The 16,886-nt window shown below is 45.4% G+C and overlaps 1 non-coding gene across 1 annotated transcript; it reads right to left on the reverse strand.

Moving 5' to 3' along the window:
- Positions 1–10,038: 10,038 nt before the first annotated feature.
- On the reverse strand, positions 10,039–10,123 carry TRNAP-UGG (transfer RNA proline (anticodon UGG)). The gene has a single exon. It is a non-coding gene; the product is annotated as a tRNA-Pro (tRNA).
- Positions 10,124–16,886: the final 6,763 nt, after the last annotated feature.

Here is a 16,886-nt window from a genome sequence, read left to right on the forward strand (position 1 = left end):
TGCTACGGTGAGTCACGCTCTTGGGGTTAAAAGGCTGGGTGTGTGGCTGACACTATACTGGGAGTCAGTGCTGGGTTTCTGGACCCATCTGCCATGCCATGGAGATTCAAGGGACAAAACCGGGTCTGGTGGGAGAAATGTCATGCAACCTTTCTGAAGAAATACTTGAATTTTGGTTCTTTTTCTTTCTTTCTTTTTTTTTTTTTTTTTTAAGGGACCATAATAACCATCAAAAAAACTTTTGAAGTTTATTTATTTTGAGAGGCAGAATCTCAGGCAGGCTCCGTGCTGTCAGCGCAGAGCCCGACGTGGGGCTCGAACTCACAAACCGGTGAGATCGTGACCTGACCTGAGCCGAAATCAAGAGTCAGATACTCAACTGACTGAGCCACCCCCCCTGCAAAAATATTTTTAAATGTTTTGTATTTAAATCAGCCTCACTGTTTAGTGAAGATCACATCGTATTTCGTAGTCTCCTTGAGAAATAATAAAAATGAGGGACCAAAGGAATTGGTTGAGTCCTGCTATCTTATTACCGACCCCAGACCCTTGCCCTGGCCCCTTCCAGTTCACAGGCGTTGAAGGGTTTAACCAGCCAAGAAATATTTGGCCGTTTTACTAGATGTTTGAAGGTTCTGTACCACCCACATTTCTTTCTCCTCAAATTGCTACGGTTTTCCCTGTGTTCACATGTACAGCACCAAGATTCTCAGCAGGACTTTACGAACCATCAGAAGCCCTCGTCAAGCCTTGGGTCTTGAAGGAATTCATGCGTGTGATGAAGGACCACAGATATAATTTGGGTTATAGTGATGACTTCAGGATGATGGTCTCGGAGAGAAAATGGCAAACTGGGTGCTTATGTTTAACCACAGACTGACGTCTTAGTCCAATGCTGTCTTAAAAGGATCAACATCCGGGGGCGCCTGAGTGGCCCAGTTGGTTAAGCTTGGTTGTGCCTCAGGTCGTGACCTCACGGTTTCACGGGTTCAAGTCCTCCGTCGGGCTCTGTGGTGACAGTGGGGCGTCAGCTTGGAATTCTTCCTCTGTCTCTCTCTCCCTCTCTCTCTGCCCCTCCCCTGTTTGAGCTGTCTCTGTGTCTCTCTAAAAATAAATACATAAGCTTAAAAAAAGGGGGATTAACATCTGTTTGACTCAGTTGGGGGCATTTTCTATACTTGAAATACCCAGGAAGTAATCGGGCCATATGTATTCTTTTGAGTCTCCTAAAAACCTGGCTCTTAAGCCTTTCAGAAGAAACTAGCTGATGATGTGAATTCGATACCCAACTTTTCTGTACAGATTTTCCCATAAAATCGTTTCCTCAGGGTCCTCAGCCTCACGGTGGCACAGAGTCAGAAACTTCGCTGAACTAGCCATTCAGCCGCTGGGTTACATCAGTGTTCATTTCCTTCGTTTGGCCACTCATCTACCTGCCGTTTAACCACCAAGTTCCTACAACCTGCCGGGTGTGGGGCTGGGCTTGAGAAACTAATGCATACAGCACAGCTTTGAACTTCAAGAGAGCCCCGGTCTAGTTTGTGATGGCGCCAGAATTTTGGAATAGGGGCTCTGTTCGGTCCCGAGGAGGAGGGGGTCCAGAGGCTCGGGAACTTGCCATCTGCCGATAACTGAGTGTTAAGCTTAGAATGTGTGTGTTTGGAGGGAAATGCTAATGGAAACCACGGGAGGGGGCTAGAAGGAGAACTACACATACAGACCCGTGGCATAGAATAGAGAGTCCAGAAAATAACCCCTTACTTGTATGCTGATTGACAAGTCTATCAAGACAATGGGAAAAGGGGTCTTCAACTAATGGCATTAGGGCATCTGGATATCTAGATGTAAAAGAAAGATCCCTATCTAACACCGGACACGAAAAAATAATTCAAAATGGGACCCTGGAAGAGAACACAGGTGTAAATCTTCATTACCTTGGTTAAGGCACTAGTTTCTGGAGCCATGACACCTTAACACAAGTGAAAAAAAAAAAAAAAAAGAAAAACGAGTTCATCCATACTGAAAACTTTGTGTAGGGGCACCTGGGTGGCTCAGTCGTTTAGACGTCTGACTTTGGTTTGGGTCATGATCTTACGGTCCGTGAGTTCGAGCCCCACGTCGGGCTGTGTGCTGACAGCTCAGAGCCTGGAGTCTGCTTCAGATTCAGTGTCTCCCTCTGTCTCTGCCCCTTCCCTGCTCACACTCTTTCTCTCTCTCAAAAATAAACATTAAAAAAAGATTTTTAAACAAACTTTGTGCTTCGCAAAAAAGTGAAAAGACAACCTACTGAATGGGGGGATATTCAAAAATCTCTTACCTGATGGGGAACTTGTATTAAGAATGTATTAGCAACTCTTAACAAGGGGCACCTGTCTGGCTCAGTGGGTAGAGCATGTGACTCCTGATGTTGGGGTCATGAGTTCAAGCCCCATTTTGGGTGTAGAGCTTACAAAAAAAAAAAAAAAAACCCCAAATGAGCAAAACTCTTAAAAGTCAACAATGAAAAGACAATCCAGTTTTTAAAATGAGCAAAGTGGAGGGTACTGGGTGGCTCAGTGGTTAAACTCTTGATTTAGGCTCAGGTCATGATCTCACGGTTCATGGGATCGAGCCACAGGCTGGGCTCCGCGCTAACAGCTGGGAGCCTGCTTGGGATTCTCTCTCTCTCTCTCTCTCTCTCTCTCTCTCCTCTTCCCCCACTTGCTCTCTCTCTCTCAAAATAAACTTTAAAAAGAACACAAAAGACAGTAACAAGATGGATGTGGAAAAACTGGGGCCTGAGGGGCGGGGAGATGGGCAAACTAGGCGAAGGGGGATTAAGAGATACGAACTTCCCAGTTGTAAAATAAATCAGGGGGATGAAAAGTACAGTGTAGCGATAGAGTCAGTAACACTGTAGTAATGGCGTATGGTGGCAGATGGGAACCACAGTTATCTAATGCTCACAGCTTAGCGTGTAGAATTGTCAGATCGCTACGTTAGACACCTGAAGCGAACACAACGTCAGCTACAATTTTTTTTAAAGAGACTTAATCCACGCTTGTTAGAACAGTGCCTGCTGCCTACAAAATGCTTAGTAAACACAGATCAATTCATTGAGAAACTATGCAATCATTACAAACGATACGGAGCAACAAACACAGGAGTAAATAAACATTTAAATCAATAAACATGGTGGGATGTTCGCTATGTATTATCAGTGGGACAAAGAAAGTTACGGTACACACGATCTCTTTCGAATTTTGTCTCAAAGTCCCAATGGGCCTCAAAAGATGGGAAGATACCCACAAAATGCTAATAATGGTTATTTCTGGGTAAGGACCTCAGATTGTTTTTATTAAGATTTTTATTTTAAGGGGTGCAGGGGTGGCTCAGTCAAGTGTCCAGCTTCGGCTCAGGTCATGATCTCATAATTGATGGGATCAAGCCCTGCATCGGGCTCAGCACTGACAGCTTGAAGCCTGCTTGGGATTCTCTGTCTTCCTCTCTCTCTGCCCCACCCCTACTTGCTCCCTCTCTCTCTCAAAAATGAGTAAGTAAACTTGAAAAAGTAATTTTAAAAAATTAAAAGAAAAATTAAAAGAAAATTTTAAAAAATAAAAGAAAAATGATTGAGTTTCTCTCTTTATCCTCACGCCTTACGGAAAGATCCCAAGAAATGAAAATAGATTCTCAACTTGTCAAAGGGCACTTGTAACCCCCACATGGCACAGTATGGGTTGATGGTCAGCAAAGGCATCTGGTTTTCCCGTCATTGTCATTTCTTGCTAGTCTTACATGCAGGTGTTCTGTTGTTTCCTCAGACTTCATTTTATTTTATTGTATTTTATAGATTTTTTTAAATATTTCTTTTTAAAAAAATTTTTAATGTTTATTTATTTTTGGCAGAGAGAGAGAGAGAGAGACAGAGCATGCGCAGGGGAGGGGTAGAGAGGGAGACACAGAATCCGAAACAGGGTCCAGGTTCCAAGCTGTCAGCATAGAGCCGACGTGGGGCTCGAACTCACGAACCATGAGATCATGACCTGAGCCAGAGTCGGACGCTTAACTGACTGAGCCACCCAGGTGCCCTCTAAGACTTCATTTTAAAAGACCAATTTTAGGTTCACAGTCAAACTGAGAGGGAGGTACAGAGATTTCCCATATACCTCTGCCCCGCGCATGCATGGGCCACCCCCCTTATCAATATCCCCATACATTTGTTATAACCCATAAACCTCCACGGACACGTCATCATCACCAAGAGTCTAGTAGTTTCCAAGGGTTCGCTCTTGGTGGTGTGCATTCTGTGGGTTTGGACAGATGTATAATGATACGTCTCACCATTTTACTATCCTACAGAGTAATTTTACTGATGTGAAAATCCCGCATTCTCTACCTGTTCCTCCCTCTCCCCTACCCACTGGGTAACTTGGCAGCCACTGATTTTTTTTTTAAACGTTTTATTTATTTTTGAGAGACAGAGAAAGAGAGAGACAATGGGGGAGGGGGAGAGAGAGACACGCACACACAAAATCCGAAGCAGGCTCCAGGCTCCGAGCCATCAGCACAGAGCCCGATGCGGGGCCCGAACCCACAAACCGCGAGATCGTGACCTGAGCTGAAGTCGGACGCCCAACCCACCGAGCCCACGCAGGCGCCCCTGGGCCATTTTTTTTAATCGGCTTGTTTTCTTGGTGCATTTTAAGGGTTCTTTATATTATTTTATTTTATTTTAAGTTTCTTATTTATTTTGAGAGAGAGATAGAGAGCAAGTAGGGGAGGGGCAGAGAGGGAGGGAGAGAGAAATCCTAAGCAGGCTCCACACTGTCAGCACAGAGCCCGATGTGGGGCTCTAACTCACGAACTGTGAGATCACGACCTGAGCCGAAACTGACTCAGACGCTTAACCGACCGAGCCACCCAGGCGCCCCAAGGTATTGTTTTGAAACGTCTGCAAATAAGCTTCTGTGCTTGTTTTTTCCATCTCTGAAGTGGGACTACTGCCACGAAATCTTTTTAATGTGCTCTGTCCTCTTTAGCCTGAGAATCCGTAAGTAATATCCATAGATCTATCTTCCAAAGATAAACACAGTTAATATTTTAATATCTGGTATGTTTTTGACAATATTTTTTTCCTGGGCATAAGTGTTTTTTTTTTTCCAATCTATATTTTCCAAATTATACGTTCCTAAAAAAATAAGTAAAAATAAAAAATATACACTCCGGTCCCACTGCAGACCTACTTGATTAGATAACACATGGCAGCCTGCAGAATCTATATGTTTCACAAGAGGGCAGGCGATTCCTTTTTTTGTTTGTTTGTTTATTTTGAGAGAGAGAGCGCGCGAGCATGGGGCAGAGAGAGAGGGAGAGAGAGAGAATCCCAAGCAGGCTCTGTTCTATCAGCACAGAGCCAGATGCGGGGCTCGAATTCACAAACCGACAATGACCTGAACTGAAATCAAGGGTCCGGTTGATGGTTAACCGACTGAGCCACCCAGGCGCCCCAAGAGCAGGTGATTCCTATCCTCAGAGAGGTTTGGGAAACACTGGTACAACGCGAGTGGTAGCTAGAAGTTTCCTACACTTAGTAACATCTGTAGCAAATTCTCTGCAGGTGAAACCAAATGAGACGGCCAAGTGTAAGACAACCTGAGGAAAATATCTTGTCTTTCCTCTTTTTATTACAAACTGTGTCTTAGGACATTCAAGTAAGCTACTTAGCATGTGCATTTGGCCCCAGTCTCTCCTTGTTAGGCGTTTCTTCCAAATCTATAGGACCGAGGCGTGTATATTATTGCATTAATTAAGAAAAAAACCGATCTGATGCATGAGAATTGCTTCTCTTGAGAATCCATGTTATTTCAATAATCCAATCAAGAGCCTAATTCATACAGAAGAAACGCTGAGACCGCTTTACTCGCCTTTCATCTAAAATCATTTCATCTTGAGTGTTATCGGACCGTTCGCAGGAAATTATTTCCGAGATATATATAATTTTTGACTAAAAAGCTGCCTCTCGGACCAGGTGAGAGAAACTTACCATTTCTTGTATAAAATTGGTAGCTTGCTTTTGTTTTGTGTGCTTGGAAGTGCCTTAAAAATGCTTTTTACAATATTGTTTTTGGTTGAGCTGCCGAAGCAGGCTCCAGGCTCCGAGCTGTCAGCACAGAGCCTGACACGGGGCTTGAACTCACAGACCGTGAGATCGTGACCTGAGCCAAAGTCGGACGCTTAACTGATGGAGCCACCCAGACGCTCCTAAATATAATACTTTTTAATGTTTATTTTATTTTTGAGAGAGAGAGAGAGAGAGTGTGAGTGGGGGAGGGTCAGGGAGAGAAGGAAACACAGAATCGGAAGCAGGCTCCGGGCTCTGAATGCTCAGCACAGAGCCTGACGCGGGGCTCGAACCCACAGACGTGAGGTCATGACCTGAGCCAAAGTCGGACCCTCAACCGACTGAGCCATCCAGGCGCCCGTATACTACGTATTTTCATAAGATTTCATTTTTCATGATCTGTTGTTACGAGCAGCGCCTCTCTCAGTGAGCTGGGTCTTTCTTTCCCTTTGTGCACATTTCCATGAATGGCTCTTCCTTCTGGTTACAAGGAGACACGGTTCCGCCTCCTGTGTTTCTTTATCACAGATTTAAGTGCAGAAAACCTCACACCGCCGGATAGAAATGGAACGAGGCTTCTAGCAACGTGGCTCCCTTCTTTGGCTTTGTTCAGAGTTGCTTAGACACGCACATCCATTACAGTGACGTGCCACTGAATTATTTTTTCCAAGCTGGAGGGTCTATTTCTCCTTCCATTTGAGGGCGAAGAAGGGTTGAAAGCAAAAACGGGCAAACGCCCGGTCACTTGAACAATACTGCCAGTCACTAGTCATTCATTTTCTTAGCACAGATAGCATATATTTTGAACTTTTCCGAGGTTTCCTGTCCTGGAGGTTTAACAAAAACAAATGAAAACAAAGCCTCTGTCCACTGCTTTTCTTCCCTTAAATAGGAGAAGGGCAATTTCAAAAGGGGACACCTTGCAGGTTGTTGGGTATTGCTGCTGGCTGGCTCAGTCGGAAGAGCGTGTGACTCTGGATCTCGGGGTCGTGAGTTCAAGCCCTGTGTTGGGTGTAGGCATTACTAAAACTAAACGGAAAACAACAACAAAGCTCGAGCACATACAGAAGGGAGGACCTGGAAATTATTCCCTTAAAGCTGTCACGCCTGTGTGGTACCTGGAAAGTGCCTGGATCCTCCCCAGGGACTGTGTGGCTCATTCTGAAGACCACAGTGATAGGGGATGTACCAGAACAAGAAAGGAGGAAGCAAATAAATACGGTTAGACATAAGGTAAGGTCAGGTAGCTTTCCTTCCTGGGAGTAAAGACCAATTATAACTGGAACTGATAAAAAACAAAACAAAACAAAACTCCCATTTACAACCGCAAGTAGATGGAGAAAATACATACAAATAAATCGAGTGCGATCGAGAAGTCTCTTGCAGAAAAAAAAAAAAAGTTTGGCCATGTGCCGAAGGACAGAGTCGACCCTCCGCAAGAGGACACGCTCCCTCTTCCCAAGGTCCCTTTGGACTCAGAAGATGTAACTCTTCCCTAGGTGCTCTATTTCAAATCTGATAAAACCCCAAACTTGAATAGGCGTGTTGAGGATGACGTTGGCAAATTGAAGTCAATGCTGCTAGAAAAGGAAGCATATGGAACTAGATGGGAAAAGTCCCGAAGGCTGTTGAGGAGAAAACATTTCCAACCAGGTTCCAAAAGCTCCAAAGGTCTGCTCTATGGTGCGGGAAAACACACACACACACACACACACACACACACACACACACACACACACGAAGAAGAAATAGGAGTGGTAACGTCACACAGGTCTGTTTTGGGGGAATTTACTATAATAGTGGTTTTTCACAGTAGGGAGAACAAACAACATTTTCCAAATGAATTAGGGATTCTTGGTTATTCATTTGGGGGAAAACATAGACCCATACTTCAGGCAATGGACAGATTCTGGAAAACCCAGGATTTGGCCATTTGTGTTGGCCCAAGATCATGAGTGGTAATTTTGTATCAAGATGCGCTCATTCAGGAAATGGCTTTTGTCTCCGTACGCTAAGAAAAACCATCGATGGGCGAGTTGGCCGATAACCCCACTGATGAGAAGGCGTTATTCTGCACGTGGGTCCTGGTGTGTTTGGAAGATGCCAAGTGACACATTTATCTGTTAAAATACCCATCAAGACTTGGGTTAGTTTGGTGGCCATTTAATTCTGCGATTCACAAGTGATGCTTTCTAGTTTGCTCAGTAGTGTGCCTAAGGCCAGGGCAATACCAACAGCGGGAAACATTTGGGAACCCTTGTCCCCGCTCAACTTCGTGCTTGTTAAATTTGGCCCTGGGTTCCCTACTGACAATTAGTATGGAAAATACAATTTCCCTTTTGGGGAATTGTCCAAAGGTTCCTTCCTCTTATCTTATTTTATTTTATTTTTTATTTCATTTTAATTTCTTATTTTATTTTAATTGCTTATTTTATTTTAATTTCTTATTTAATTTTAATTTTTAATTTAATTTAATTTTTTATTTTATTTTAATATTTTATTTCAATATTTTATTTTAATTTAATATTTTAATATTTTATTTTAATTGAATAATTTAATATTTTATTTTATTTTAATATTTTATTTTATTTTAATATTTTTATTTTATTTTATTTTATTCTATTTTATTCTATTCTATTCTATTTTGAGAGCATGAGCAGAGGAGAGGGGCAGAGAGAGAGAAAGAGAAAGAATCCAAGCAGGCTCCAAGGTCAGTGTAGAGCCCAGCTCGGGGCTCGACCCCACGATCCCAGGACCATGACCTGAGCTGAAATCAGGAGTTGGATGCTCAACTGACTGAGCCGCTGAGGGGCCCCCAGTCCTTCCTCTTAAATTAGCCTTTCATCTTGAATGTGATCGCTTGTATCTAACACGTAGGAATCTAAATGCACCATCAAGTAGTGGTCGTGCTTCAGGAAGATGTCAAGTCTACCTGACACAGAACTTGATTTTCAGAAGCAGCGTCTGGATGTCATGAGATAGTTTCATGAAATGTGTGGGAAGGTGTCCTTTAAACTACCAAAATTAAGCACTTCCCATGACCGCAATGAACGTGGGGACGTAGCATGCCGGCTGCTCCCCCTGAAACAGTCCACAAGCCCCAGCCAACAGCCCCCCAAACATCTCCCTTCGCTTCTTCAGATGAATGGAGAGCCCTGAAACTAGACCCCTTAGCAGCGCCTCTGTTACGACCCCAGACTCAAAGCAATGGACGGGACCTGAAGACGGAACAGGGAGCAGTCGGCGGGAAAAAACGTCTTGCTCCCGGTAACTGACGTTGTCCACGTGTACAGAAATCGTACAAATGAAGTCAGAATAGGGTATCGTCAGCAAAAGGATCAAGAATGCTTAGAAATGAAAAAGCAAGCAGATAGGGAACCTGGGTGGTTCTGTCGGTGAAGCGTCTGACTTCGGCTCACGTCGGGATCTACTTTGTTTTTTAAACAAAACAAAATGGCTTTATCTGTGTCAAGTTGAAGATTACAGGAAAAGGAAATGCCTTCCTCAAATGAGAGACTTCCTGCACCCTCCAGTGATAATGAACTTGAAGCTGGCACGTGGGTACCTAGAAGTTCTCCTGCCAATCTGTCCTGTTGGCACTTCGTTGGTATTATTTTAATAACAGCTGCAAATGCTTTGCCTTGGCTTCTCCATCCCTGAAGTAGTGATACGTGTTTTTGAAGTGACTGAAATCTGTAAGATTCTAAACAGAACATCGTGTCCTTTCTGTCTTTATCCCCTGTGTCTAGAGTTTTCCATGTCCCTTCTTTTTCGCCAGTTATATTTTCAAGCTTTTGTTCATCAGATTGCCTTTCTTTTCTTTTTAAGTGTTTATTTTCGAGAAAGAGAGAGACACAGCATGAGTGGGGGAGGGGCAGAGAGAGAGGGAGACACAGACTCCCAAGCAGGCTTCGGGCTCCGAGCCGTCAGCTCAGAGCCCGGCGCGGGGCTCGAACCCACGAACCGTGAGATCATGACCTGAGCCCAAGTCGGACGCTCAACCGACTGAGCCACCCGGGCGCCCCTTAACTAACAGAGATTTAAATAAAAGTAAGAAAAAATTCACTTCTTTATTAATCTGCAAGAAACAGATTAGTGGTTGCCTGGGCCAAGGGGAGAGAGAGAGGTGTGAGTTACCAGGAGGCACAAGGAAACTTCTGGGAACAACGGATGTGTTTTTCGTGTGCTAATGCTTTCACATGAAGGCCAGTGCGGGGCTTGAACTCAGGACCTTGAAGTCAAGACCTGATGTGAGGTCAAGAGTCAGAGGCTCAACTGACTGACCCCCCCAGGTGCCCCTCGATTGGATACTTTAACTGTGTGCAGTTTTTTCCTTCATTATTACCTCCGTGAAGCTGTGAATAAAGAAGCAGAGAGTGGACGGTTCCAAGCAGTATTCCCCAGTCTTTGCAGATCGTAAGCCCCGGGTGCTGGGGAAAGTCTACTTTCCTGGATCCCCGTGAAGCACCAGGTGAACTGTGCTTTCAACAAGGGACGTGGGAATTCTGGAGCTGAGGGACGATGGGAAACATGGGTATACCGTGGGCCTAGAAGGAGGCCTCCCTCATCTCGACCAAACCCTCATCAGGAGCAACCACATGAAGTTACCTCCATCCACAGCCAGGGGGAGACAAATGATGATTTCCTGATTTTTTTCTCCCAGATCCATCACTATAGCAGGACAGTGTCCCAACAGCCTCTCCTGGAAGTTTTCCCAGCTCCTCGGCATCTTCTGTGATGGGCTGAATGGCGAGGAGGCTAAGCTGATGGGTGAAGTGACTTCCGTGAGAACCCACATTACCGCAATTACCCAATCCAGATCCTACCTCCTACAAGAGACACTCCAAGAGCCGCATTTGGTGTTTCCCTGGAAGCGAGTTGGCTGTTGGTTGTCAAGGAGATTCACTTCATCAGGTACAGGAAACTGTGTTTTTGAAAAACACGAGTCGCCGTGTGTTTGGAAGTCGTGAAGATTTTTTTGTTGTGGCTACCAGGTGAGGTCAGGGATGTTTCTCGTAGGAACGGAAAACGTCTGTTCACATTCCTAAAAGTACGGGAACAGAGCCTCGTTCATGCTGTCACTGAGTTCTGTGAATTTCTTCAGGGCGACGCGCAAAAATCACGTAATCTTTTATCAAGTTATCCTTTTCTTCATGTTTGTTTGTTTTTTAAATTTATTTACTTATTTTGAGAGAGAGGGGGACAGCCTGAGTGAGCAGGGGAGGGGCAGAAAGGGGGGGGGAGAGAGGACCCCAAGCAGGCTCCCGCACTGTCGGAGTGGAGCCGGATGTGGGGCTGGAACTCACGAACTGTGAGATCATGACCTGAGTCGAGACTGGGAGTCAGACGCTTAACCGAAGGGGCTACCTGGGTGCTCCTTTATCAAGTTTCTCTCACTGAGCTGGCAATCCATTAATTTTCCCATTTTTTGTTAAGAAGAGTAAGAGACATCTGCTTGCAAAAGTACTTGTTTCGGTGACTCCCATTCTTAAAAAGTCACTGACTTCAGTTTCTTCATATTCCCTTAATATCAGCACCGATTGGGGCGCCTGGGTGGCGCAGTCGGTTAAGCATCCGACTTCAGCTCAGGTCACGATCTCACGGTCCGTGAGTTCGAGCCCCGCGTCGGGCTCTGGGCTGATGGCTCGGAGCCTGGAGCCTGTTTCCGATTCTGTGTCTCCCTCTCTCTCTGCCCCTCCCCCGTTCATGCTCTGTCTCTCTCTGTCTCAAAAATAAATAAAAACGTTGAAAAAAAAAAATATCAGCACCGATTGGTATGAGGGAAAACATAGACTCCCATGTGAGCAATGTACAAAAATTCCCTATGGATTAGAATGAATACGGTGGGGGCGCCGGGGTGGCTCCGTCAGTTAAGTGTCTGATTTCAGCTCAGCTCATGATCTCACGGTTCGTGGGTTCGAGCCCCGCGTCGGGCTCTGCGCTGACGGCTCGGAGCCTGGAGCCTGCTTCAGAGTCTGTCTCCTCTCTCCGCCCCTCCCCTACTTGCCCTCTGTCTCTCTGTCAAAAAAAAAAAAATTAACATTAGAAAAAAATAAAATGAGTAAGGTAGTTATCAAAACAGAAGACCCCTAACTGTGACGTGCCTCTTAAAAATGTCTTCAAATGTCACAGATCGTGCCCAGCACCAGGATTTGCTGCTGGCTTATGTGCCTGGAAAAAGGAAGATGAATAATGAGAAAGAGGACAAGTCGATTGAGTTGATTGAATCAGCCCCTTGATTGAGTTGAGATCGTCGCTGTTAACCACAGGGATGAGACACGACGTCTGTCTTCACTTGGGTCCTTCACGGTCCTCAGGCAGCGGGCAGCCCGTCTATCTGCTGAAATGCCAACAACAGCGGGGTTTCCCCGTGGCTCTGGCCTTAACTCTGCCCCTCACCAGTGGCCCTTTGAAGTCTGGGGAACTTGAGAAACCCCTTCAGTTCACTCAGGCCAGGACAAGAGCATCAGTGGGAAACTTCTACAAGCTTTCTTCCCTCCTGCACGTCAAACGCGGCACCCGGGTCTCCCCACTGGCAGAGGAGGGGAGAACGGACCCCTGTACTGAGTTCAAAGTTCCCCGTTCTGCCTCGTCTGAGGCACATATGGCTTTTAGCACCTATTCTATGATCTCTCAGCGTCTCCGTTCGATAACACAACTCCTGTTTTGTGCTCCGTTCCACGGGTGTCCGGTTTAGTACCACAATCTTAAATACGCCACCAGACAGGATTGCTATTCCCATAAAATGCAACGTATGTTCCGAGTCTCGACGTGTTTGTTAGCAAAGCTCAGGGCTTCCTAGCTGGGGCACCCAATTCGGTAGTGGGCTCTCTATAGAATCCAGAAGTTTGTGACCGTTCCACGAAGGTTGTTGAAAGAAATGTCCAAAGCAAATCAAGAATATGTACTAAGACCCCCTGATTTTCCAGCAAATCCTGACTCCACGGAAGTCCGTCTCCAGGCTGTCCTGACCGCTGGCCCTTTGAACCGTACCATGGTTCTTGGGTAACTTGTAATTCACAGAATTTGAAGCGTCATCTAAAAGCGATGTCACCCCATACAGGGAAAACAGTTTCCTAGGACACCTGTCGATGTATCTGACCTTGATTTCGTTCTTCCCTGATCCCGGCAGCTAAGATTCATCATGATCTCAGCACCTCGGGTTTATTGTCAGCATGCTTGGTTGCAGACAATATCCACATTCATCCAAAAAGTTGTGTTCGGGTAGATTCTGCTGACACTTCATTTTTATTCTTCACCGGATTAATGGCTTTGGTTTTTGGAATTGCCAAGGCAGCTGTCTCCTTGGATCCTAGAAGGTTCTTCTTGGCAGTGATGGTGATTGCCACCGCCATGGTTTATGTCGTCATTCTTGGAGCGCTTGCCTTTGGAGCACGTTGCCAGTTGGCGGAAATCGGCGCTCCCCGCGTAGAAGAATCGTGGAAGTACAGGATGGAACAGGTTGAAATTTAGACTTAGCGACCGGGAAACCCACGGTCAGCGCTGGCCTGTAAACTTGCCCTAAACCTGGCTATCTTTAGACCCTTGGGCCTTTTTAAAGCTTCCGGAGCGTTTAGAAAGACACAAACGTTGGTTTCTGAAAAGCTTGTCTGATCTCAGAATGTTCTTGTTCCCTATTGCTTCTGTGAAGTTTCTTCGTGGGGAAGCCCTCTGTCAAGTTCATGACAGACAAGGGAACCCGTTCTCTCTCACCTGCTGCCGCCCCTCCTGACCTTCTTGTCATCTTCCTACCGTCGCCGAGGATCTACTTGTGCCTCTCGTTCTGTCTCTTCACGTCACCTCCTGCAGGTTTTCACATGCACATCAGGGACCTGCCTGAGACTGAAGGTTCCCAGCTCATGCCCTCGTCACTTGCCTTGGGATGAGATGCCCCAATCTTACCTCTGCGAGCAGTTTCCTGCTTCCATGGTCCTGTCCTGTCCTGTCATCACTGCCACCTGTGAGCCCCTTCAGATACCCATTCTGTCACCACACAGCCCGTCTCATTCTTGGTCAGGTGCCCTGGCTTCCCTGACTTGCCCTTCTTCTTGTCTGATTTGTGCTCCCTCTAGAAATACCTGTGAGTCCTCCCTCCCTTCTAATTCTATGTGCCTGGTCCTGTATAAACTTACCCCCACCAAACCACCACCAGGGCACATGAAATCAAAGGGGCAAACATCTTGGAGCAAATCCAAGGTTGACCGGATTAAGGTTGACTGGCTGCCTTTCAAATCGTGATCACTAACCTTAAAAGGCAGTCCCCACTCTGTCCGATCATGCTTTCAACTCTGCCTAGAGTCTGAGAGAGTCTTTTGTAGGACAGATGGCCAATGAAAAGTCTTTCCTTGTCCCTTGACGGGCATTTGGGGGTCCCACAATGATAGGAATGGCTCACCATTTCACCTCCTGTCCTGGGAGTCCTACCGGTCCCCAAGCCCTATCCAACAGCCCCCGAGCCCCTCTCTCTGAAATATGAAGGAAGACAAACTTTTAAGGAGCATCTCTGCCTGCCACGATCTGCAAACTCAAAGGACTTTAGAAGACACAGAGCCAGGGCAGGGAACAGGAAACAGAAAAAATATATTGGTATTGATAGTTCATACTGGTATTTTCAGACGTATAGGGGAACAAATTACGTAAGAGACATAAGAATAGTGTGTTATAAAGGATCAATAAAGAAAAAAGCAAGAGCTCTTGGGAATTAAAAACAGGGAGAGAGGGGCACCTGGGTGACTCGGTTGAGTGTCCAACTCTTGATTTCAGCTTAGGTCATGATCCCAGGTCGTGGGATCGAGCCCCACGTTGGGCTCCACACGGAGCGTGGAGCCTGTTAAGATTGGCTCTCCTGCTCCCTCTGCCCCTCTCTGCCACTTGCACATGCTCTCTCTCCCTCTCTCTCTCTCTCTCTCAAAAAAAAATGAGGATAGAACTTAATAATTGAAAAATTTTGGGGGCACCTGGGTGGCTCAGTTGGTTGAGCATCTGACTTCGACTCAGGTCATGGTCTCACAGTTTGTGAGTTCAAGCCTCGCGTTGGCCTCTGTGCTGACAACTCAGAGCCCGGAGCCTGCTTTGGATTTTGTGTCTCCGTCGCTCTCTGCCCCTCCCCAACTTGCACTCTGTCGGTCTCCCTCAAAAATAAATTTAAAAATATTAATTTTTTTTTTAAAAACTGAAAATTTTTTGTATGATAAAGGTGTAGGGCTATATTGAAGGACAACCATTTGCAATGTGGAAAATTGAAAACAATGTCCAAAAATAGTGATTAAGCACATACAAACACTCACACACACATACAATGGGGCATGATCTTGAAACATTTTATTGTCCCTAAAGTGAATGTCAAAAAAATCTAGGGGCGCCTGGGTGGCTCAGTCAGTTAAGCGTCCGACTTGGGCTCAGGTCATGATCTCACGGTTCGTGGGTTCGAGCCCCGCATCGGGCTCTGTGCTGACAGCTCAGAGCCTGGAGCCTGTTTCAGATTCTGTGTCTCCCTCTCTCTGTCTCTCCCCCATCCATGCTCTGTGTTTCTCTGTCGCAAAAATAAATAAAAACATTAAAAAAAAAATCCAAACATTACAGGGCGCCGGGCTGGCTCAGTCAGTGTAATATGTGGCTCTTGATCTTGGGGTTTAAGCCCCATGTTGGGCGTAAAGATTACTTAAAAAATCCAAACATAATGGCATTGCACACTTAAAAACTTAAATTTGGGGCACCCGGTGGCTCAGTTGGTTAAGCATTCAACTTGGTTTCGGCTCAGGTCATGATCTTGGGGTTTCATGGGTTTGAGCCCAGGGTTGGGTTCTGTGCTGACAGCTCAGAGCCTGCTTGGGATTCTCTGTCTCGTCTCTTTCTCTGTCCCTCCCCCAGTCACGCTGTCTCTGTCTCTCTCAAAAATAAATACACTTAAAAAAATTTTTTTTACCCTTAAATTTATAAGATCTCTTCTTAAGCGTTCTTACCAAAAAAGAAGACAAGGAAAAAAAAAAAAAAAAAGCAAGAGAACACAAGCAATCTCGCGGAGATGATGGGTTCATTTATTACCTTGACTGCAGGGATAGTATCATGAGTATATGCATACGTCCATAAATTCATCAAAATATATACATTAAATATGTATGATTTTTTGCCTATTAAGTATACCTCAGTAAAGCTGGAAACAGAAATACATTGGATATCATTAATAGTGATTTTTTCTGAGTGGTGGAATACTCAATGACCTTTATTTCTACACGAATCTTCTATTTTCCAGAATTTTCCAAGGAACATATGTACTACTTTTTTTTTTTTTTTTTTGAAAGAGAGAGAGTGTGAGCAGGGGAGGGGCAGAGAGAGAGGGAGACACAGCATCCGAAGCAGGCTCCAGGCTCCCAGCTGTCGGCACAGAGCCGGATGCAGGGCTCAAAGTCAGGAATGGTGAGATCGTGACCTGAGCGGAAGACTGAGCCTCTGAATCACCCCCACGTTGGGCTCTGCGCTGCCTGTGTGCAGCCTGTTTGGGATTCTCTCTCTCACCCTCTCCCTCTCACCCTCCCCTTCTTGCGCTCTCTCTCTCTCTCAAAAAAAAAAAACAAAAAACTTTAATAAATAAACAGACTCCTAAAAGGAGACAGTAGGATGGTCGTTGCCAGGGGCTGGCGAGGAGGGACAAATGGGGAGTTGGTCAAAGGGTACAGAGTTTCGGTCGTGCAAAATGAGATAAGACCCAGGGATGTAAAATTCGGTATGGTGACTGTATTAAGGATACTTAAAAATAACCATAATAAGCTCACTATATATTAAA

This window comes from Puma concolor, chromosome E3 (assembly GCF_028749965.1).
Source record: "Puma concolor isolate L17-30 chromosome E3, mPumCon1.1.hap2, whole genome shotgun sequence".
Taxonomy (NCBI): Eukaryota; Metazoa; Chordata; class Mammalia; order Carnivora; family Felidae; genus Puma; species Puma concolor.